The sequence below is a fragment of the Odontesthes bonariensis genome, chromosome 3 (genome assembly GCF_027942865.1).
Source record: "Odontesthes bonariensis isolate fOdoBon6 chromosome 3, fOdoBon6.hap1, whole genome shotgun sequence".
Classification (NCBI taxonomy): Eukaryota; Metazoa; Chordata; class Actinopteri; order Atheriniformes; family Atherinopsidae; genus Odontesthes; species Odontesthes bonariensis.
The window spans coordinates 4,704,318-4,727,630 of record NC_134508.1 but is presented as its reverse complement, the minus strand read 5'-3'; the positions used below and the strand labels follow the sequence as shown (position 1 = coordinate 4,727,630).

General features: G+C 46.4%; 1 protein-coding gene across 1 annotated transcript in view; it reads right to left on the bottom strand.

Moving 5' to 3' along the window:
- The window catches only part of LOC142376662 (poly(rC)-binding protein 4-like), a 150,665-nt gene that overhangs the window by 94,588 nt on the left and 32,764 nt on the right, over positions 1-23,313 (bottom strand). Inside the window, exon 2 of the mRNA XM_075460113.1 lies at positions 7,767-7,819. The gene's annotated coding sequence lies outside the window, so the exon portion shown is untranslated. The remainder of the gene's footprint in view (positions 1-7,766; positions 7,820-23,313) is intronic.

Sequence of the window (23,313 nt, the reverse complement as noted above, 5' to 3'; positions counted from 1 at the left end):
GGATTTTTCTCTGAGCGGATGGAGACGCACCTGATACACAGAAAGAACTGGATGAGCCCGACGCTCACAGCGCTGTAGACTTGTCTGCGAGGGTCAGAAAGGTCACCGAGGTGACGCGGCGGCGGCGGCGGCGGCGGCGGCGGCCGCAGGAAATGAGCTCATATAATTGACCCAGCAGCCTCTGCTCCGGCCGTCTCAGAACCGAAGCAGCGGTATGAAGCACGGATGAAATGTCAGGAATACGGTGAACACGACAGAAAGAAAAAGTCTCGTTTCCATAGCGCGGCTGATCAGCCTGAAGTCCCACCCTGCCCTACGGGGGGCTGATCCCAGCCCGCATGGCGCCCACACACCCTCAGTGGGGCAGACGCTTCTTCTTCTGGTAATCTGGAATCTGTCCCACTTCCTGAAGAATTCAACCCAAAATGTGTCCTGTTTCAGTCCCATTCGGATCGGTTTCTCAGATCTGAAAACACTTCTGGGAAGATCCACAGAAGCTGCGTTAAAGACGCGTTTGAAGAGGGTGGAAATCTGGCAAAACAAAGTTCAGGTATTAAAAATGCATCCAGGATGAGAAGAACTTCTGAGGCTGAGTGAGCTCTGATGACCCAAATCCATCTGATTTCTGCAGCTTTACGTGCGAACACACGGGCTGATGGAGGCTGGTGTTCGCACACTAATTAGCATCTGAGCAGAGAGAGAAGAAGAAAAGCTCGACAGGAAGGTGGATCTGAGACGAAGGATGGAGAGAGGTGCAGGCGGGAGGAGGAGGAGGAGGAGGAGAGATAAAAGGTGCAGCGGGAGAGAGGGAAAGGATCGGGAAATAAATAAAACGGCTGGAATGGAGAGATGAAAGCAGGAGGAAGAACAGGAGGAGGAGGAGATCGGGACCGACGAAACAGAACAAAAAAATGATCTTCTCTTGTATTTTCTTTTTAAAAATTTGTCAGAAGATGCAGCTAAACCTTTTGTTGTCCCCAGAATAACTAAAACAAGTTGTTCCTTTGAGTGTGTTTGGTTGTGGACTCGTGATGGACTCGTGATGGACTCGTGATGGACTCGTGATGGACTCGTGTGGCGCTGAACCTACGCAGAGCAGCAGAAACACGCTCCACTCAAAGCACCCACAGATACTTCATAGGATGATAGTCCACTAACTTTGGACCTGTGTTTACTGAAAGGGATTCTGGTGGCAGAGTTGGCTTCCATTGTTGTTTTTGGTTTTTGGTTCTTATCTAGTCGGAGACGACAAACAACGTAAGTGAGGGATGGACTTCTTCCAAGATACGATACAATATCCCAGATATTCCCAGATATAAGTTATTCCTGTAGGAGAGCTCTCTACATTTTCCTCCTGTGGATGTCCACCACATCTGTTGTTGTTGTGGTTGTTGTTTCCTCCTGTGGATGTCCACCACATCTGTTGTTGTTGTTGTTTCCTCCTGTGGATGTCCTCCACATCTGTTGTTGTTGTTGTTTCCTCCTGTGGATGTCCTCCACATCTGTTGTTGTTGTTGTTTCCTCCTGTGGATGTCCACCACATCTGTTGTTGTTGTTGTTTCCTCCTGTGGATGTCCACCACATCTGTTGTTGTTGTTGTTTCCTCCTGTGGATGTCCTCCACATCTGTTGTTGTTGTTGTTTCCTCCTGTGGATGTCCACCACATCTGTTGTTGTTGTTGTTTCCTCCTGTGGATGTCCACCACATCTGTTGTTGTTGTTGTTGTTTCCTCCTGTGGATGTCCACCACATCTGTTGTTGTTGTTGTTTCCTCCTATGGATGTCCTCCACATCTGTTGTTGTTGTTGTTGTTGTTTCCTCCTGTGGATGTCCACCACATCTGTTGTTGTTGTTGTTTCCTCCTGTGGATGTCCACCACATCTGTTGTTGTTGTTGTTGTTTCCTCCTGTGGATGTCCACCACATCTGTTGTTGTTGTTGTTTCCTCCTGTGGATGTCCTCCACATCTGTTGTTGTTGTTGTTTCCTCCTATGGATGTCCACCACATCTGTTGTTGTTTTTTCCTTCTGGTCACGAACAAGGGGTTTTGCGCCATGTTTTTAGTTCTTAGTTCCCCACAGAGCCCAGAGAGCCAGAGCTAGTGCCAAAGCCCAGAGAGCTAGAGCTAGTACCAGAGCCCAGAGAGCTAAAGCTAGTACCAGAGCCCAGAGAGCTAAAGCTAGCACCAGAGCCCAGAGAGCTAAAGGTAGTACCAGAGCCCAGAGAGCTAAAGCTAGCACCAGAGCCCAGAGAGCTAGAGCCCATAGAACCACAGCTTCAAGCCCCTCCCATCCATCCCTTGAAGGGGGAGCAATCCCGTCGCCGGAAGTCTGGCCATCCGCTAGACCGCCTCCGGTTTCAAGCCCTTCCCTCCCACCCACATTTTGGGTTGTCTGGAATCCAACCCTTGGGGGGGGGAAGGTTCTCTGTCATGAACATGGGGTTTTGCGCCATGTTTTTAGTTTTGAGTTTTATCATGTTTTAGTTTCTTATGCTTTGGTGTTTAATCTTTAGTTTTCTAGCTCATGTTTAGTTTTAGTTTTGCCATTGTTTTCCCCACAGTTTCTCTTTCCTCAGTCCCCATGATCAGGTCATTAGTTCATTCACTTCACCTGTAAGTTCTCATCAGCTGCACTCATTCACTCATCAGTCCCCACAGTTTTTAGGCTCCCTGTTTTCTCACAGTCCGGGTGAGATCCTTGCACCTTCACCATTTACTTTTCATGCCACGCCACACCACGTCTTTTTTTTATATAGTCCTAGTCGTGATCATGTTTTGTTTTCACAGTTCAGTTCTTGTCATCCGGCTCATCCGCGTTTTATGTTAACCTTGTTATGCAAACCTCTGTTTGAAAATAAATCAAATTCATTCAGTTTATAGTCCCTCCGAAACAAAGTAAAACTGGGCGAGCTAACTCGTTATTATCGTGTTAACTCGTTAATTATTTAACGCCAATAAATATTTTATCACGCATTAACGCTGTTTTTTCTAAACATTTGTAAAAAACAATGTGGGGCCTTTGTGCCTTTAATGGATAGGAGAGTTCAGAGAGACAGGAAGCAGGGGGCAGAGAGAGGGGGAACAACACGCAGCACAGGGCCGTCCGATGCGGGACTCGAACCGGGGACAGCTGCTTTTTGCCTGTTCAACCCAGTACGCCATGGACCACCCCTGTTTTATTATTTATTTTATTATTGTAAAAGTCTGTTGCTCACAGGCTTTTATTTTGTAAAAGTCTGTTGCTGTCTGCTGCGGAACCGGGAAAAGAAAGTAATCGGCGGATCCACCAAACATGGCGAAGGGTACGGAACTTTTACTCGGCCATTTCATTTTAAAGTTCTTCCAGACGGCGGAGTGGACAGAACCAAAGTCATCTCTAAACTCTGCCAAGTTGAATTGTCTTCTCAGCGTAGTAGTTCCAGTCTAAAATATCACTTAAAGGCAAAACACACAACTGATAGCAGCAAGTCATTCAAGGAAACAGACAGTGGAGCGAGGCTTCTACATAAAAACTACAGAAAGATGCTGATGTTAAAAGTGTGTTTGCACAACAAATGTTATGGCGCTTTCATTCATATGGCAGCACATTTAAAATAAAACTAAATGCTAAAAGCTATACCCTACTTTTGGATTCATTTTTGGATTTTGCGTAAAAATGCGATTAATCGTGATAAATCAGGGAAATCACGTGATTAATTAGATTAAACATTTTAATCGTTGCCCAGCCCTAGTTTGTGGTATTTAATGATGCTGAATAGCTTCTACAAATGAAAGTCTATTAAAGCATCTTTCACCAAAGATGAACAAATGTTGAACATAAAGTTTAAACATTAAAATCATGTTCTGGGAACAGGGTCATCAATATATTCTCATGTCCTTTGGCCACATCACTGCTTATTTCTACAAATCTGTCACAAGCAAGGAAAGCAGACAGTAATGACTATTCAGATCTTCTGTAAGTATTCAGATATTCTGTAACAGAAACAGATTTCAGGCACCATAACTGCAGATGCTGCCCAACATCCCAGCATCCCAACATCCCAACATCCCAGCATCCCAACATCCCAACATCCCAGCATCCCAACATCCCAACATCCCAACATCCCAACATCCCAGCATCCCAACATACCAGCATCCCAACATCCCAACATCCCAGCATCCCAACATCCCAGCATCCCAACATCCCAGCATCCCAACATCCAAGCATCCCAACATCCAAGCATCCCAACATCCCAACATCCCAACATCCCAGCATCCAAACATCCCAACATCCCAGCATCCCAACATCCCAGCATCCCAACATCCCAACATCCAAGCATCCCAACATCCCAACATCCAAGCATCCCAACATCCCAGCATCCCAACATCCCAACATCCCAGCATCCAAGCATCCCAACATCCCAACATCCCAACATCCAAGCATCCCAACATCCCAACATCCCAACATCCCAGCATCCAAGCATCCCAACATCCCAACATCCAAGCATCCCAACATCCCAACATCCAAGCATCCCAACATCCCAACATCCCAGCATCCCAGCATCCCAACATCCAAGCATCCCAACATTCCAGCATCCCAACATCCCAGCATCCCAACATCCAAGCATCCCAACATCCAAGCATCCCAGCATCCCAACATCCCAACATCCCAGCATCCCAGCATCCCAACATCCCAACATCCAAGCATCCCAACATCCCAACATCCCAACATTCCAGCATCCCAACATCCGAACATCCCAACATCCCAGCATCCCAACATCCCAACATCCAAGCATCCCAACATCCCAGCATCCCAACATCCCAACATCCCAACATCCCAACATTCCAGCATCCCAACATCCCAGTATCCCAACATCCCAACATCCCAGCATCCCAACATCCCAACATCCCAGCATCCCAACATCCCAACATCCCAGCATCCCAACATCCCAGCATCCCAACATCCCAACATCCAAGCATCCCAACATCCCAACATCCCAACATCCAAGCATCCCAACATCCCAGCATCCCAACATCCCAACATCCCAACATCCCAACATTCCAGCATCCCAACATCCCAGTATCCCAACATCCCAACATCCCAGCATCCCAACATCCCAACATCCCAACATCCCAACATTCCAGCATCCCAACATCCCAGTATCCCAACATCCCAACATCCCAGCATCCCAACATCCCAACATCCCAGCATCCCAGCATCCCAACATCCCAGCATCCCAGCATCCCAACATCCCAACATCCCAACATCCCAGCATCCCAACATCCCAGCATCAGCATCCCAACATCCCAGCATCCCAACATCCCAGCATCCCAACATCCCAACATCCCAGCATCCCAACATCCCAACATCCCGACATCTCAACATCCCAGCATCCCAACATCTCTACATCCCGACATCTCAACATCCCAACATCCCAGCATCCCAACATCCCAACATCCCAACATCCAAGCATCCCAACATCCTAGCATCTCAACATCCCAACATCCCAACATCCCAACATCCCAGCATCCCAAAATCCCAACATCCCAGCATCCCAACATCCCAGCATCCCAACATCCCAGCATCCCAACATCCCAACATCCCAACATCCCAGCATCCCAACATCCCAAAATCCCAGCATCCCAAAATCCCAACATCCCAGCATCCCAACATCCCAGCATCCCAACATCCCAGCATCCCAGCATCCCAACATCCCAACATCCCAACATCCCAACATCCCCGCCAGCATCCCAACATCCCAACATCTCAACATCCCAACATCCCAACATCCCAGCATCCCAACATCTCAACATCCCAACATCCCAACATCCCAGCATCCCAACATCCCAGCATCCCAACATCCCAACATCCCCGCCAGCATCCCAACATCCCAGCATCCCAACATCCCAGTATCCCAACATCCCAGCATCCCAACATCCCAGCATCCCAACATCCCAGCATCCCAACATCCCAACATCTCAACATCCCAACATCCCAACATCCCAGCATCCCAGCATCCCAACATCCCAACATCTCAACATCCCAACATCCCAACATCCCAGCATCCCAACATCCCAACATCCCAACATCCCCGCCAGCATCCCAGCATCCCAACATCCCAGCATCCCAACATCTCAACATCCCAACATCCCAACATCCCAGCATCCCAACATCCCAGCATCCCAACATCCCAGCATCCCAGCATCCCAACATCCCAACATCCCAACATCCCAGCATCAGCATCCCAACATCCCAGCATCCCAACATCCCAGCATCCCAGCATCCCAACATCCCAACATCCCAACATCCCAGCATCAGCATCCCAACATCCCAGCATCCCAGCATCCCAACATCCCAACATCCCAACATCCCAGCATCAGCATCCCAACATCCCAGCATCCCAACATCCCAGCATCAGCATCCCAACATCCCAGCATCCCAACATCCCAGCATCCCAACATCCCAACATCCCGACATCTCAACATCCCAGCATCCCAACATCTCAACATCCCAACATCCCAACATCCCAACATCCCGACATCTCAACATCCCAACATCCCAGCATCCCAACATCCCAGCATCCCAACATCTCAACATCCCAACATCCTAGCATCCCAACATCCCAACATCCCAACATCCCAGCATCCCAAAATCCCAACATCCCAGCATCCCAACATCCCAGCATCCCAACATCCCAGCATCCCAACATCCCAACATCCCAACATCCCAACATCCCAGCATCCCAACATCCCAAAATCCCAGCATCCCAAAATCCCAACATCCCAGCATCCCAACATCCCAGCATCCCAACATCCCAACATCCCAACATCCCAACATCCCAACATCCCCGCCAGCATCCCAACATCCCAACATCTCAACATCCCAACATCCCAACATCCCAGCATCCCAACATCTCAACATCCCAACATCCCAACATCCCAGCATCCCAACATCCCAACATCCCAGCATCCCAACATCCCAACATCCCCGCCAGCATCCCAACATCCCAGCATCCCAACATCCCAGTATCCCAACATCCCAGCATCCCAACATCCCAGCATCCCAACATCCCAGCATCCCAACATCCCAACATCTCAGCATCCCAGCATCCCAACATCCCAACATCTCAACATCCCAACATCCCAACATCCCAGCATCCCAGCATCCCAACATCCCAACATCCCCGCCAGCATCCCAGCATCCCAACATCCCAGCATCCCAACATCTCAACATCTCAACATCCCAACATCCCAACATCTCAACATCCCAACATCCCAGCATCCCAGCATCCCAACATCCCAACATCCCAGCATCCCAACATCCCAACATCCCAGCATCCCAAAATCCCAACATCCCAACATCCCAGCATCCCAACATCCCAGCATCAGCATCCCAACATCCCAGCATCCCAACATCCCAGCATCTCAACATCCCAGCATCCCAACATCCCAGCATCTCAACATCCCAGCATCTCAACATCCCAACATCCCAACATCCCAACATCCCAGCATCCCAACATCCCAGCATCTCAACATCCCAACACCCCAACATCCCAGCATCCCAACATCCCAACATCCCAACATCCCAGCATCCCAACATCCCAGCATCCCAGCATCCCAGCATCCCAACATCCCAACATCCCAACCCCACAGAGCCACATAGCATCCAGCTTCTCTTGATTCCTGTTGCAGCAAACCTGCGTCTGACAACCTCACAGTGATGCTTCTGCATGGGGAACATTTGGTTTCAGTTCTACATCTCAAAGGTTAGGAAAACATTTTACTCACTGAGCTGACTGCTGTTCAGACCTGAGGACGTGGTGGCATCCCTGGAACGAGTCCTGCAGGCAGAGTGAGAACAGCTCCGGTTAAACCGAGGCCACGGCTGAGTACTCAGGTGTTTACGCGGTTATTTAAGCCCCTAAACCTACATATAATATACCAAAGTAATAAAAGGATAAATGTTATTTAAAGCCAATTAGAACCGTTGGAAGTTTTAACTCCACTTTTCTGTTTTACTACTATCAGCCAACTCACATCAGCAGTTATAAAGTTCCCTTCAATTAGAAAACCAGTAGCTGGACATTAAAATTCTGCTTGGTGTTTGATTGTATTACCAGTCAGAAGTCTGAAAATCCAATTTCCCATTTGTCGTTAAATGCAGCATCGGCAGCTCAATGTTGGCCAGGAGCCACAACATGAAACTGGCTTCAAAAACTTCCGGAGAAGTCGGCCATATAAGAAACAGCTTGTGGAGGTTAGCATCTAAAAACTTAACCGTGTGACTTCAGAGCCCGTTAACTGTGATGTTTCACCAACCTGGCCCAACATGTGACTCTGAAACTGCTCCTAAAAGATCAATCAGAACCAACCGACTGCAGAATAACAACATATATACTGTGTGGAAGTGTGAGCACTTAGGTCAGCTCCTGTGTGCTCCGTCACAGGAAACCAGCTGCTGTGAACAGCGCTGTACATGCATGTCGGAAAAGGAGCTGTTATTCTGTATCGCTGTAGCATTCTGAGCAAAGCGTGTCCACCTTTATTGAATTCATCTTTAAACAATGAGTCGGCTAAAGGCCGTGAAATATTCCTATGTGGGTCTAACCTGAAAGCAACTTCACCTCTGAAGCTCCAATGCTTTGCATTTTATCCTCTGAGAAAAGGAAACTTTCTGTGTATAAAACAGCATATTTGAATATCTGCACATGAACGAGTTTAAATCTGAATTAGGGCTGGGCAACGATTAAAATGTTTAATCTAATTAATCACATGATTTCCCTGTTTAATCACGATTAATCTCATTTGTACGCAGAATCCAAAAATGAATCCAAAAGTAGTGTATAGCTTTTAGCATTTAGCTTTATTTTAAATGTGCTGCCATATGAATGAAAGTGCCATAACATTTGTTATGCAAACACATTTTTAACATCAGCATCTTTCTGAGAAGACAATTCAACTTGGCAGTGAATGACTACAGATGACTTTGGTTCTGTCGACTCTTTGCTGCATGTTGTTCCCCCTCTCTCTGCCCCCTGCTTCCTGTCTCTCTGAACTTCCCTATCCATTAAAGGAACAAAAGACCCTACAATTTTTTTTTTCAAAAAAAAAAAAAAAAAAAAACATGCGTTAATGCGCAATAAAATATTTATCGGCGTTAAATAATTAACGCGTTAACACGATAATAACGAGTTAAATCACCCAGCCCTAATCTGAACATTTAGAGGAAACTTTTACTTCAGGTCAGAAACTGCGAATCGTTTCTTTTCAACCTTGTTTGACAGTTTTTTTAAAAAGAAGAAAAATCTGCTCAGCATTCCTCTCCAAAATGTTGGGCTCCTCCTTTAAGGCTAATGCGAGTTGGACTGTCAGCGTCACCGCTGGACGACAGCACCTGACATTCCAGCTGAACTCAGAATTTCAGCCTCAGAAGGTTAATTTGGGCGATTCAGCTTGAGTCGACACCTGTGAGCAGAAAGACAAACGGCGCTCGGGCTGTTCTTCCATGGCATATTTATCTGGTTTTACAGACAGTGGCTGTGTTCCAAACCGCATTCTTCTCCTACTACTCCTACTACTCTTACTACTCCTACTAACTTTCTGAGTTAGTATGCGAGTTTGAGTAAGCGAGAAGTTCCCGGATGCATACTAGATTCTCCGAAATGTTGGATATGCATCATGAGGTTACTACTCATACTCAAACTACCCAAGATGCAACGTAACGTGACGTCACCGATCGTCATTTCCTGTCAAAACGGAAATTTCAAGCTAGCTACAACAAGGGTAGGTTCACTTCCTGTTTTCAAAACAAAAGCACCAATAGTGTCGTAATGGCTTTCCCTATGATAAAAGGCAACGGGTATTTTATTTTGTGAAAATAACCGGAAGTGCGTTACTCACTGCGGCTAGCTTTAGTAGCACTGAATTCGTGGGAACAAAATTGTAAACAGCCGGTATTTTGTCAGATTTTCAACACGTTGGGGATCTAAACGACTACTTTCTCACCTGAAACGTTTCAAATGTTGCTAAAGTTTACAGAGTTTAGAGCTTAAGGGAAACAGTATGCAGTATGTAGTATGCAGTATGTAGTATGTAGTATGCAGTATGTAGTATGCAATATGTAGTATGTAGTATGTAGTATGCAGTATGTAGTATGTAGTATGTAGTGTGTAGTATGTAGTATGTAGTATGTAGTATGCGGTTTCGAACACAGCCAATCACTACCAACTTGCTTTTCACCAAAAGGCAATGAGTGACTCAGATGAATGATATCAGTCCAGTATGAGAAACATTAAAAGTTATAGCTCAAGCAGAGTATTTCCTTTCTGGAGGAGTTCCAGGGTTACACCTTCAAATATCAGCAGACACAATAACTGAAGCTATTCAACTATGATGATGCAGAGTAAAGAAAAGTACTTTTCAGGTCCTGAACTTGCAGAATCCAGATAATAATACTGAGTTCTGGAAGTCCTAATTCTGTGCCGTGAGCTCACAGACGCCGCTGCATCTTTATTTAGCTCCGTTTCGTTAGTCACTGCAGCGAAGAGGAAGCAGAACCCAAGGTTTCCACTCGGTTTGGTCACAGTCGGACGATCAAAACGCTCCATTTTCCTTCGTCATTCCTCAGGCTGCAGATTCTGACCAACTGACTGTTTCCTTCTCAGTTTTTCAGAAAGAAAGAAGCACAAACGGAGCATTTTAAGTTGCTAAAGTCGCCCAAAGTGCACAGAAACTGAGTGTGTGGGTGAACTCTCAGCTCACCGATGCCCTTTTTCAGACATTTGACTTGTGCTTTTATGGCAGAGGGAGAACCAGAGCGTGCACGGACGTCTGTAGGTGTGTGTGTGTGTGCGTGCGCCCTCTGCCCTTTTCCAGATGTCGAGGTTTAAACGTGTTCATGAGGGTGCATCCCTCCTCAGAGCTGTAATGAGGTCTCAGGGGACAGCAGGCATCCCGTCTGTCTCTGACCAAACACACCGTCAGGATGCTGACCACGTGCACACACACGTGCACGCGCACAGACGGAGTGCTGAATCTGCATCCTGTAAACTCAGAGCGTCGGAGCACCACCCGCCCGAGCTTTCTGACACTTGAAAACAAACGCTCTGCTGGAGCTGAAGAACTCTGGAAAACACCGACTGAGAGGTCGGTTTTTCGTCTTTAAACTGTAGAACAAAACAAAAATCTACTTAGAGAGAAGTATTTGATTAAAGAATCCACGTCAATGCCGAAAAAAACTGACATATGATGTAACTGTTGTTAATTTTTAGTCCGTTATTAAACCAACGATTTTTAAACAAAATGATCTGGAAGATCTGTGTGAGAGCTTCTTCTTTAAATGTGTCTCTGATAAATGGTGAGTGATCAGAAAACAAACAAAGTCAGCAAGTCACTAACCATGGAAATCATAAAAACACATGTACTTCTCAGTCCTAAACCTAACCGTTCGGGAGGAATCAGCAGTGGGAGTGAAGGACTGTGTGAGAGCTTCAAACTAACAGTGTCACCATGTTAACCGTCATGCAGAAGGATAATGAGGTCACTGCCATGATGTAATGAAGTGGATGGACACGTTCAGTGTTGTGTTGATTGTGGCACTTTTTCAGATATCTTTGTTAGCATTAGCATTAGCATAGCATGAGAAGCTACAGCTGAGCAGTAGCGACATGACCTTACTGGTGACCACTGAGGACAGGACATTACAGGTAAGGCAGATCAGAGGTGTTGGACATAATTATCCAGTACATGGTTAGGGCTCAGATATTTTACTACCATTTACATGTTCATAGAGAAGAAAACATGAACAAACAGTTTTTGCAGACTTACACTTAGTATGAATAAGATGTGTGGCTATAAGTGTGTAAAGCCGAAGCTACTCTTTAAATCTCCTCTGATCCCACAGTTGTCCTTTTTTAAGACATTTACCAGTTTGTCCAATAACAACCTCTCAGTAATCAGTCTGTCAGCTTTTAGGCAGAAACGATCAGCTTTCAGTTTGAAATGTACTCCGGAGCTCAGACTTCATTCACACCAGTTAAGTTGTTAATCCACAACTATAAACACTGCAAGTCTGAGCTGCTCATTACAGGGAGGGAGGATGAAGGGATGGAAGAGGGATGGAAGGGGGATGGAAGAGGGATGGAAGAGGGATGAAAGAGGGATGGAAGAGGGATGGAAGGGGGATGGAAGGAGGGTGAAAGGGGGATGAAAGAGGAAGGCAACAGCAGAGACGGCTGCATGAAGCTGAAAAATAATAAAAGTTTTAAAGGAGAAAGTGATGAGAAGCCAGATGATCCTTCACATAATATGATCATGACGGTTATTATTGAATCATCATATCTTTATGTGAATATATATATATATATATTATACATACGAGAGCATAAAGAAGGTTTTATTGCACTTACAGTAAACGAGCGTAAAAGCTGGAGAAGAACGTCTTTAACATCATCTGAACTGCAACGCGATTCATCCATTTAATACGCTAAAAGTCACATGTGTGGCTCCAGCCAATAAACGGCCGATGCTGCTGCAGCATGTGTCACCTGACACATGAGCTTCCAGCCCGTCTGATAAGAACTATATCCACAGCAATCCTTTGGATCCATTACAAGGACAGGCTGACAGCAGAATTACAGCCTAAACGGGCTGATTCTCTTCTTATTAAAGGGATAGTTCGCCTCTTTTGACATGAAGCTGTGTAACATCCCATATCAGCAACATCATTTATGAACATCTTCTTACCCCCTGCTGCGTCCTGTGAGCAGAGTTCCAGCCTCGTTTTGGTGTTGATGAAGGTAGTCCGGCTAGTTGGCTGGGGCTAAAAAAATAAAGCGTCTTGCTTCTCAAAACAATATGCGTTCAAAAGAGTAACACATTTGCATCACAAAATCGTTTTGCATGAAAAAGTCAGACCTCACAATCGCTTGGCGCTATTTTTGCCTCTCTTGATATCAATGCGTCCAATGTAAACTGTGCAGACCGAAAGCAGACTGAGCAGTAAACACCGTAACAGGTGCAGCTATCGCTAGGTGGCTAAACGCATTGATATCAAGGGAGGCAAAAATAGCGCCAAGCGATTGTGGCTCGGCTCACAGGACACAGCAGGGGGTAAGAAGATGTTCATAAATGATGTTGCTGATATGGGATGTCACACAGCTTCATGTCAAAAGAGGCGAACTGTCCCTTTAAACGCCCCGAAACAATGAAGCACCTCGTCTTTAGTAACAGGTCCAAATAAGGACACAGAGTCAGGCTGCACGGCCTGAACGCCACCAGAACTCTATAAATGTCGGCTTTATCTGCAAGTCAAGAGGACTGGAGCCAGATGTGGCTCAGAGGGAGACGGCTGGGCTTCAGTCACAGCTTCCAAACCCAACTGTCAGCCGGTATCGCTCAGAAACCTCGTTTAAACCCCTCAGATCCCGATAGCATTCACAGGTATAAACAAGTTAAATTTAAGACCTTTTAATACCACTTCTAAATTAAATTTAAGACCAAACGTACCATGGAAATACCAAGTATTTCCAAGTAAACACACTGACAGTAAAACAGTAAAATGACGGTTGAGTTTAAGAACGTAGACTAAATGTGTGTCATGCGAAAAGATCACAAAAATGTCATCACTGTCCTAAATTAAATTTATTACAATATTTTCAGAACATTTCAGTCCCATGAAAAAAGGCTTATAAAATCAAGTAAATATATTAAAAAAAAAAATACTGTTCTTTTAGAGCAAAAAGAAAAATACACAAATATTTAAGACCCATGCAATCTGAATTTAAGACAATTTAATACTTTTTAAGGTCTTATTTTCAGGAAAATTGATTTACGACTTTTTAAGACTTTTTAAGGACCCGCGGCCACCCTGAGCATCAGAATACATCGAGAAAAGAAAGCTCATTCCTCACATCCCCCCTGCAGTGTTGGTGGAATATGAAGAATATGAAGAATATGAAACGTTATTATTCCTCCCCGCTCCCCTCGTCTTCTCACTGATTTTAAGGATCAAACTGACCACTTTATTCTCTCATTATCTCTCCTGCCAGCAGCAGAATAAATCTGGATTATTAAACCTTTATTATTATCACACTCAAACCTTTACAAAAAAAGCCTGAACGGAAATGTGAAAAAAGGAGGAATTAAATCAGTTTGTAAAAACGTGTTAGAAGAAGAAGCCATCTGTCAGTAACTAATGAGGTGCGGTAAATGAAACCAGATTAACGAGATAAACAAACAGCATCTCCAACAGAAAATCTCTGAAATAAGAAGACGTACTGTCCTGTCTTCAGTTGTCAGGGGGAGGAGAGTATTTAATGAATTATTATGAAGGTTTTCATTATTAACCATCAGTGGGAAGCTGCAGGGAGCCGAGAGGAAGTTAGGAACCAGAATACATCCGGACAGAAACCCCTCAGAGCTCTGAGGCGGTGGGTTCTCTGGTTCCCTGGTTCTCTGGTTCCCTGGTTCCCTGGTTCTCTGGTTTCCTGGTTCCCTGATTTCCCTGGTTTCCCTGGTTCCCTGGTTTCCTGGTTCCCTGGTTCCCTGGTTCCCTGGTTTCCTGGTTCTCTGGTTTCCCTGGTTCCCTGGTTCCCTGGTTTCCTGGTTTCCCTGGTTCCCTGGTTTCCTGGTTCCCTGGTTCCCTGGTTCTCTGGTTCCCTGGTTTCCTGGTTCCCTGGTTTCCCTGGTTCCCTGGTTTCCTGGTTCCCTGGTTTCCCTGGTTTCCCTGGTTCCCTGGTTCTCTGGTTCCCTGGTTTCCTGGTTCCCTGGTTCCCTGGTTTCCCTGGTTCCCATGTTCCCTGGTTTCCCTGTTTCCCTGGTTTCCTGGTTCCCTGGTTTCCCTGGTTCCCTGGTTTCCCTGGTTCCCATGTTCCCTGGTTTCCCTGGTTCCCTGGTTTCCCTGGTTCCCATGTTCCCTGGTTTCCCTGGTTCCCTGGTTTCCCTGGTTCCCTGGTTTCCCTGGTTTCCCTGGTTCCCTGGTTCCCCTGGTTCCCCTGGTTTCCCTGGTTTCCTGGTTTCCCTGGTTCCCTGGTTTCCTGGTTTCCATGGTTCCCTGGTTTCCCTGGTTTCCCTGGTTCCCTGGTTCCCTGGTTTCCATGGTTCCCTGGTTTCCCTGGTTCCCTGGTTCCCCTGGTTCTCATGTTCCCTGGTTTCCCTGGTTCCCATGTTCCCTGGTTTCCCTGGTTCCCTGGTTCCCATGTTCCCCGGTTTCCCTGGTTTCCCTGGTTCCCTGGTTCCCCTGGTTCCCATATTCCCTGGTTTCCCTGGTTCCCTGGTTTCCTGGTTCCCTGGTTTCCCTGGTTACCTGGTTCCCCTGGTTCCCATGTTCCCTGGTTTCCCTGGTTCCCATGTTCCCTGGTTTCCCTGGTTTCCCTGGTTCCCTGGTTTCCCTGGTTCCCTGGTTCCCATGTTCCCTGGTTTCCCTGGTTCCCTGGTTCCCCTGGTTCACATGTTCCCTGGTTTCCTGGTTTCCATGGTTCCCTGGTTTCCCTGGTTCCCTGGTTTCCCTGGTTCCCTGGTTTCCCTGGTTTCCTGGTTTCCCTGGTTCCCTGGTTTCCTGGTTTCCATGGTTCCCTGGTTCCCTGGTTTCCCTGGTTTCCTGGTTTCCATGGTTCCCTGGTTTCCCTGGTTCCCTGGTTCCCCTGGTTCCCATGTTCCCTGGTTTCCCTGGTTCCCTGGTTTCCTGGTTCCCTGGTTTCCCTGGTTCCCTGGTTCCCCTGGTTCCCATGTTCCCTGGTTGCCCTGGTTCCCATGTTCCCTGGTTTCCCTGGTTTCCCTGGTTCCCTGGTTTCCCTGGTTCCCTGGTTTCCCTGGTTCCCTGGTTCCCATGTTCCCTGGTTCCCTGGTTCCCCTGGTTCCCATGTTCCCTGGTTTCCCTGGTTCCCATGTTCCCTGGTTTCCCTGGTTCCCTGGTTCCCATGTTCCCTGGTTTCCCTGGTTTCCCTGGTTCCCCTGGTTCCCATGTTCCCTGGTTTCCCTGGTTCACATGTTCCCTGGTTTCCCTGGTTCCCTGGTTCTCTGGTTTCCCTGGTTCCCTGGTTCTCTGGTTTCCCTGGTTTCCCTGGTTCCCTGGTTTCCCCGGTTCACATGTTCCCTGGTTTCCCTGGTTCCCTGGTTCTCTGGTTTCCCTGGTTTCCCTGGTTCCCTGGTTTCCCTGGTTCACATGTTCCCTGGTTTCCCTGGTTCCCTGGTTCCCTGGATCCCTGGTTTCCCATGTTCCCATGTTCCCTGGTTCCCTGGTTCCCCTGTTCCCTGGTTTCCCTGGTTCCCTGGTTTCCCTGGTTCCCTGGTTTCCCTGGTTCCCTGGTTCACATGTTCCTTGGTTTCCCTGGTTTCCCTGGTTTCCCTGGTTTCCTGGTTCTGTGCTCATAACCAGGGAACCACAAAGGAGGTCATCTCATTGGCAAAGAGCCAACAACTCCCGGTTCAGGCAGGTTTAAGTTTAGGTTCAGGCAGGTTTAGGTTTAGGGTTAGGAGTTTAGGTGAGTTTTATTCATCTTTTATTACAACACGTTCGGCTCTAACGACTTCACAATCAGTCGACCCTCTGAGCTGCTTGTGGTTCTGAAACGAGACATTTGAATGTAGCTCGAGATTAAAGTCTGACGGCAGCAGAGTTCATTCAGTGAAACCCGCAACAAAGTCTTCTATGATCAAATGTTTTCAGTGAAACTAATGAGCGGTGAGCAGCGTCCCTGCGGTGATCTTGGAAGAAACCAGCTGCCCTGAACCTCATCTGAACCTCATCTGAACCTCATCTGAACCTCATCTGAACACTTATGTGGACCTGTTCCTAACTTAGAACCAATTCTTCCAGTTTGGAACTCTTTGCTGGTTCAGAACAAAGAACTGCTTCCGGCAGAGTTACGGAGGCCAACCAGACAAAGTGAAACCAGTGAAATTAAAACAAACAGCTGGACACGGCGTGGAGGCAGCGGCGGAATAAGAGCCGGGCGTTCCTCTCCTGCTGTGAAATGCTTTAATGTTGCCAGCTGTGTGCGGTGCTCAGCTGAATGAAGCGCCGTGCACTATCGCCATTTTCCACGTTATGACCCGTCACCATGTTTATAAACATCGTGTTTGGTTGCGACATTTGAAGGGAAACTTGTCTTCAGTTTGATTCGATTAAACACAAAGTCGCCTTAAGTACAAGATTCTTTCTAAGCAGCGGGTTTATATTCTGAGCACCCGTTTCCCCGTGTTCTTCCTCCGTTTTCTCCTCTTTTACTCCATGTGCTTGTAGAAGGTAAACACATCACTGGGTCACCTTCCTCTCGTTGCGTTCGTGGACATTTAATCGGAGAGTTTTGCGGCTCAGCTGCAGAAGCTTTTAGTCGGTACTTCAACCAAGTGACTGGACCCATTTTATCTTCATACGGCAGCAGACACGTGACACACGCTCTCTTCCTGTCTGCCCATTCTGTCACCTCTCAATGTTAAATACACTTTACCTCCTCTTGTGGCATCTTTACTGCACAATTTGAAGTGTTAGCTCTCCTCTCCACTCCTCTGTTCCACACTTATCTCTGGCTAATAGGCCCACTGAAGCGCCCGACAAGCCTACAGAAAGACGAATCAGTGCAGAAACACACCAGCAGCCCATCAGCTCTGTTTATAAGGTTTGCTGTTGTGAACTTCATCAAAGGAGATCTCATTTATGATCAGCTTTAGAGCTCAGCTCAAACTATGGCTGAAAGCAAACCAGTCATGTGACCATTAGACTCTAAACATTCCCTGTGATGCTTCTATTGTATTTTAACACGGTCAGAGAAAATGAAACTTTCCCAACGATCTGCACAAAGTACACGAAACACACAAAGTCTGAGAGCTTTGAAAAAGATGCTTTTTGGTTCAGAAGCGAGAGGAAACTGTTTATTTCGGGGGGGGGGGGGGGTGGATGCAATCCTCACATTTCCCTTTTATCTCCTGTTCTGCAGTGACGGCGAGGAGGATTCAGGCTCCACCTTCCCCCCCACGGCTGGGATTAAATGTTATGATCAGAAACAGGAGAGTTGCACACACACACACGTGCACACACACAGGAAAATGTGCATGTCACCACTCATAATTCAGCCCTGTTTAGGCGCTCATGACAGTGGAATAGCCGGGTTAGTGACACACTTCAGTGAGCACTTAAACACGTCCTTCAGTCGGACTGAAACTGGAAACTCACACATCCAGCTGTGTGTATGTGTATGTGTATGTGCACGTGCGTTATCTCTGTGATGCTGCAGCAGGTCATGGTTAAATGTGAGGGTCACCCCCCTCCTTTAGGAAGTGTTGAATTGGTTTCCAACTGGTTTCCAACTGGAATCCTTTCGCTTCTGAACCAAAAAGCATCTTTTTCAAAGCTCTCAGAATTTGTGTGTTTCGTGTACTTTGTGCGGATCGTTGGGAAAGTTTCATTTTCTCTGACTGTGTTGTTTGTGAGAGCTCCTCGTCTGTAACAGCTGCGTCTCTGGGCTGCTAGCAAAGCAGCATCTGGATGAAGGACGGCTGCAGCTCGGGTCTGAAGCATCGTAGTCTCTAATGTTTCTGAAGCTGCTTATCAGCCGAGTCTTCGACCTGATGACTCTGGATGAAGGAAGGCTGCAGGGTTCCACCCGATCCTCCATCGAGCTGAAGTGTTGAATTACTCCCATCAGCACTCACAGCTTCCTGTCGATGCCCATCACCCGGCTTACCGCTCTCCTCTTTCTCTACATCTACCTTACACCCTCCTCTTCCTCGCCCGTTTCCCATAACCATCCCAGTTCTGCCTTTCATTTCGCCTCTCATCCATCCATCCATCCATCGATCCGTGCATGCATCCTCTCCCTCTGGAGGCTCCCTTTATCCTTCGCTCCCCTTTATTCGGTTACCCGACCCCACTAACACTCCACCGTGTCCTTTCCTGATCCCTCCACTTCTTCTGTGGGGTCATACGATCCTCCTTACCCTCCCTCCATCCTTCTGCCTCCACACAATGACTCAGAACCCGAGACCCCCCTGAGGGCGAAGCAGCCAGAGACGTGGATTTAAAGAGTGAAAGGAGAGCAGAGAGTGAGATGGAGCGGAGGGAGGAACGAGCGGCGGCTGGATCGATAGCTTTTAACGGGAAGGTGCTCTGGGCTCAGGTTACAGATCCATCCCACACACATGGAGATATTAGCACACACAGATGTTGTTCTTATCTCCAGCTGCTGCTGAGGACTCTGCTGCACTTCATCACCAGGTTTTACCCTGAGAGAACTAAGTTTGAACACCAGCACCAGTCCTCTGAGGGCCTTTGCCGTAAGGTCAGACATCGGCTGTGTTCCAAACCGCATACTTCTCCTTCTTCTCCTACTACTCCTACTAACTTTCTGAGTTAGCATGTGAGTTTGAGTAAGCGAGAAGTTCCTGGATGCATACTAGATTCTCCGAAATGTTGGGTATGCATCATGAGGTTACTACTCATACTCATACTACCCAAGATGCAACGTAACGTGACGTCACCGATCGTCATTTCCTGTCAAAACGGCAGTTTCAAGCTAGCTACAACAAGGGTAGGTTCACTTCCTGTTTTCAAAACAAAAGCACCAATTGTATCGTAATGGCTTTCCCTATGATAAAAGGCAACGAGTATTTTATTTTGTGAAAATAACCGGAAGTGCGTTGCTCACTGCGGCTAGCTTTAGTAGCGCCGAATTCGTGGGAACAAAATTGTAAATAGCCGGTATTTTGTCAGGTTTTCAACACGTTGGGGATCTAAACGACTACTTTCTCGCCTGAAAATGTTTCAAATGTTGCTAAAGTTTACAGAGTTTAGAGCTTAAGAGAAATCAGCTTCAGGCCGGCTGATTTCGGCTCGGGCAGGAGCAAAATGCATTGTGGGTAAACGCTCTGCATACTGTCTGATCGATGAGTATGCAGTATGGAAGTATGCAGTATGTAGTATGGAAGTATGCAGTATGTAGTATGCAGTATGCAGTATGCAGTATGGAAGTATGTAGTATGTAGTATGTAGTATGTAGTATGTAGTATGCAGTATGCAGTATGCAGTATGGAATTATGTAGTATGTAGTATATAGTACTGAAGTATGTAGTATGTAGTATGCAGTGTGTAGTATGTAGTACGGAAGTATGTAGTATGTAGTATGTAGTATATAGTATGTAGTATGCAGTATAGAAGTATGCAGTATGTAGTATGCGGCCATACACAGCCATCCTCTCACTGTTAATGGAGCTACTACAAGGAAACTTCTGCACGTTAAACTCAGTATTTCTCGTGGACTCACTTCTACTTCAATCAGTTCTCAGTCTGTTGAAGCTTTTTTTCTTCTCAAAAGTTCGAATCCTTTTCATGCAATGAAAAGAAAAACCAGCAGGAGGACAGTTCACCGGTTAGGTTTAAACACAGAAACTACCAGGTTAGGTTTAGGTTTAGGTTTGGGAAAAGTCAATGAAGTAATTTACTGACGATGCATTACGGAGACCTGGTTCAGAGTTGCTGCTTTGCATCATTTAAATTAATTTTCTTTCTTCATAAAACTAAACGTTTTCAGGTAAAAATGTAAAAAATTTAGCTTCATATTACTCACAACTGTCACCAATAAAAAGCCAGTGGACTCAACAGGACTAAACAGAAAGTAATATTGGGCCTTTTGGGATCATAAACCCTGAAAAACAAGGCCGTTAAAGATCGTATCCACGCTGTATTTTAGGGTATATGTGACTGAGAACGGGTCGGTATGAGATGAAACTGGGACTGAAGGAAACGGTCCTTATTTCTAACAATAAATAAACTATAACTGAATTCTTCAGACAGCATTTAATCCAAAAACAACTTCTTTCTGCAGTCACACAGAGCCGACAGCCGGAGGTGTTCTGACAGCTGATTTTATTCGAAGTATTCCCCCCTTTCAGGTTTGAGCTCCTCTGCATTAGTTCTGAGCAACGCCCGCAGCCTCCATTCATCTTCCCGCATGCCGTCACTCCTGTTAGTCAAGCTTCATTAATTTGCAGAGTTGTGCAATTTGACCGAACGAGTCGGGAATGAAATCAACCAAGAGGCAAATTACACTGAACATTATTGACTCGACAACACGCACATAAGAGTCGGATAATCTCCACATCCTGTGAGAGTTTGTGTGTGTCGGGAAGTTTCCGTATCTGTGGGAGGACGGGGGGCTGCAGCATGTGGAAGGTTTGCTGAGACAGTTGGAAGGGAAGACAGAGATGCTGCAGGGAGAGAACCCAAAGAAAAAGAAAATACCACACAGAGAAAGGAAGGATAGAAGTCAGGAGAAAGCAGCTCAGCAGACAGAAAGCAGATGTGCTGACTCTCAGGCCCCATCCACACGTAGCCGGGTATCTGCCAAAAACAAATATATTTTTCTACGTTTGGACCTGTCATCCACATGAAAACGCATCATAAACGAATATTTTTACAAACTCCGGGCAAAGTGAAGATTTTTGAAAACTCCGTTTATGCATTTGCGTGTAGACAGAGATAACCGGAGTTTTGCGTTTTCGAACATCACAATATGCGCCAAAACAACAACAAATCTGCTCTGACGTCAAACGTGCGACCTTTGTTTAATGAAGAAGCATGGATGCCTTGAGAACTGTGGTGGTTATTATTGTGCAGGCGCTGTTTACTGCCTTGATTTTACACACCCAAGTCGTACTCCCAGAGGAATGGCGACAATTTCCGCATGTCCCGGTCCTCACTCCTGTCGCTGTCGGAATTATTACGAAATAATGCCATCTACAGGTTTGGATGCTTATGAATGTGATTGAAAACGCAGATGTTCGGTTATGTGTGGAAGGTTTTTTTTCGAAAACGAGGTAATGTGGAAACAAATTATTTTATAAACGGAGGGGGGGAAACATTCGGTTATAAAAATACTCGGCTACGTGTGTACATAGCCTCAGAAGGAAGCAGGAAGCAGAAATCCTCCCGATTCTCTGTTCTTCTCTGCTCTCGGTCTCTGAATGCAGCACCGACCTGTCACCATCGAACAGCCTCTTCCTGCCGACGGCACCGCAGATTTACTCCCCGACAACCAGGGGAACCACAAAGCTGCTCTCTGAGCAAAACACATCGACCTGGAGGCTCCGTAGAGGGACGACAAATCCATCCTGCAAGAGTCAATAAGCTCGTCCCAAACAAGCAAACACGTTCCTGACCGCAGAGTGGACTCATGTCACAGCTTTTCTTACATTTCCATCACCCAAATACTAGGGCTGTGCGAGTTAACTCGTTATTATCGCGTTAATGCATTAATTATTTAACGTCCTTAAATATTTTATCGCGCATTAACGAATGTTTTTTTTTGCAATTTTTTGCAATTTTTTACATGGTACACCTGCTCATTCCACCATGCCACGGACCACCCGTTTTATTATTTATTTTATTTTGTAAAAGTCTGTTGCTCACAAGCTTTTATTTTGTAAAAGTCTGTTGCTGTCTGCTGTGGAACAGGAAAAGAAAGTAATCGGCGGATCCACCAAACATGGAGAAGGGTACGGAACTTTTACTCGGCCATTTTCATTTTAAAGTTCTTCCAGACGGCGGAGTCGACAGAACCAAAGTCATCTGTAAACTCTGCCAAGTTGAATTGTCTTCTCAGCGTAGTAGTTCCAGTCTAAAATATCACTTAAAGGCAAAACACACAACTGACAGCAGCAAGTCATTCAAGGAAACAGACAGTGGAGCGAGGCTTCTTTTTGGATTTTGCGCACAAATGCGATTAATCGCGATTAATCGGGGAAATCATATGATTAATTAGATTAAAAGTTTTATCGTTGCCCAGCCCTAATAAATACCAAAATGCTGCCCAGAAACAGTCTGAGGCAAACATGGCTCCGCTGCTCGTCCCAACACCTTAAACATGCTCACATTCATTCACGACACAAATCTAAACCCAACACACACTCATGCTGAGCCTAAATCTGGTTTTCCCCAATTAAATCTCAATTATGCACCTTTCATAATCCTGGTTATACGTGAGCGGTAATCAAACCACCCGGGGACCCCCCATCCCCCATGGCTGGGCTGCCGGCCTAAAGCAGCCAGAATCCCACGTCTGCAGAATCTAAATGTTTAGGATGAGAATGACAGGAAATACAGACGGAGGAACAGCAGCAGTAAGGTTCACGTTGTAAGGTTCACAGGGAGGTGAGATCCGTCTGTCTGACCGTCTGTCTGTCTGACCGTCCCACAGGGGAACGAACAGACAGCCGGATCCGTCCCACAGACAGACCGGTCCTGTTTGTGCATTCCAGCCAGTCTCGCACCTCCCTTGGTGCCCATAGCTGCCTGTATTTGTGTCATTTTCCCTGCTTCCAACTCCCACTCAGACATGAATCC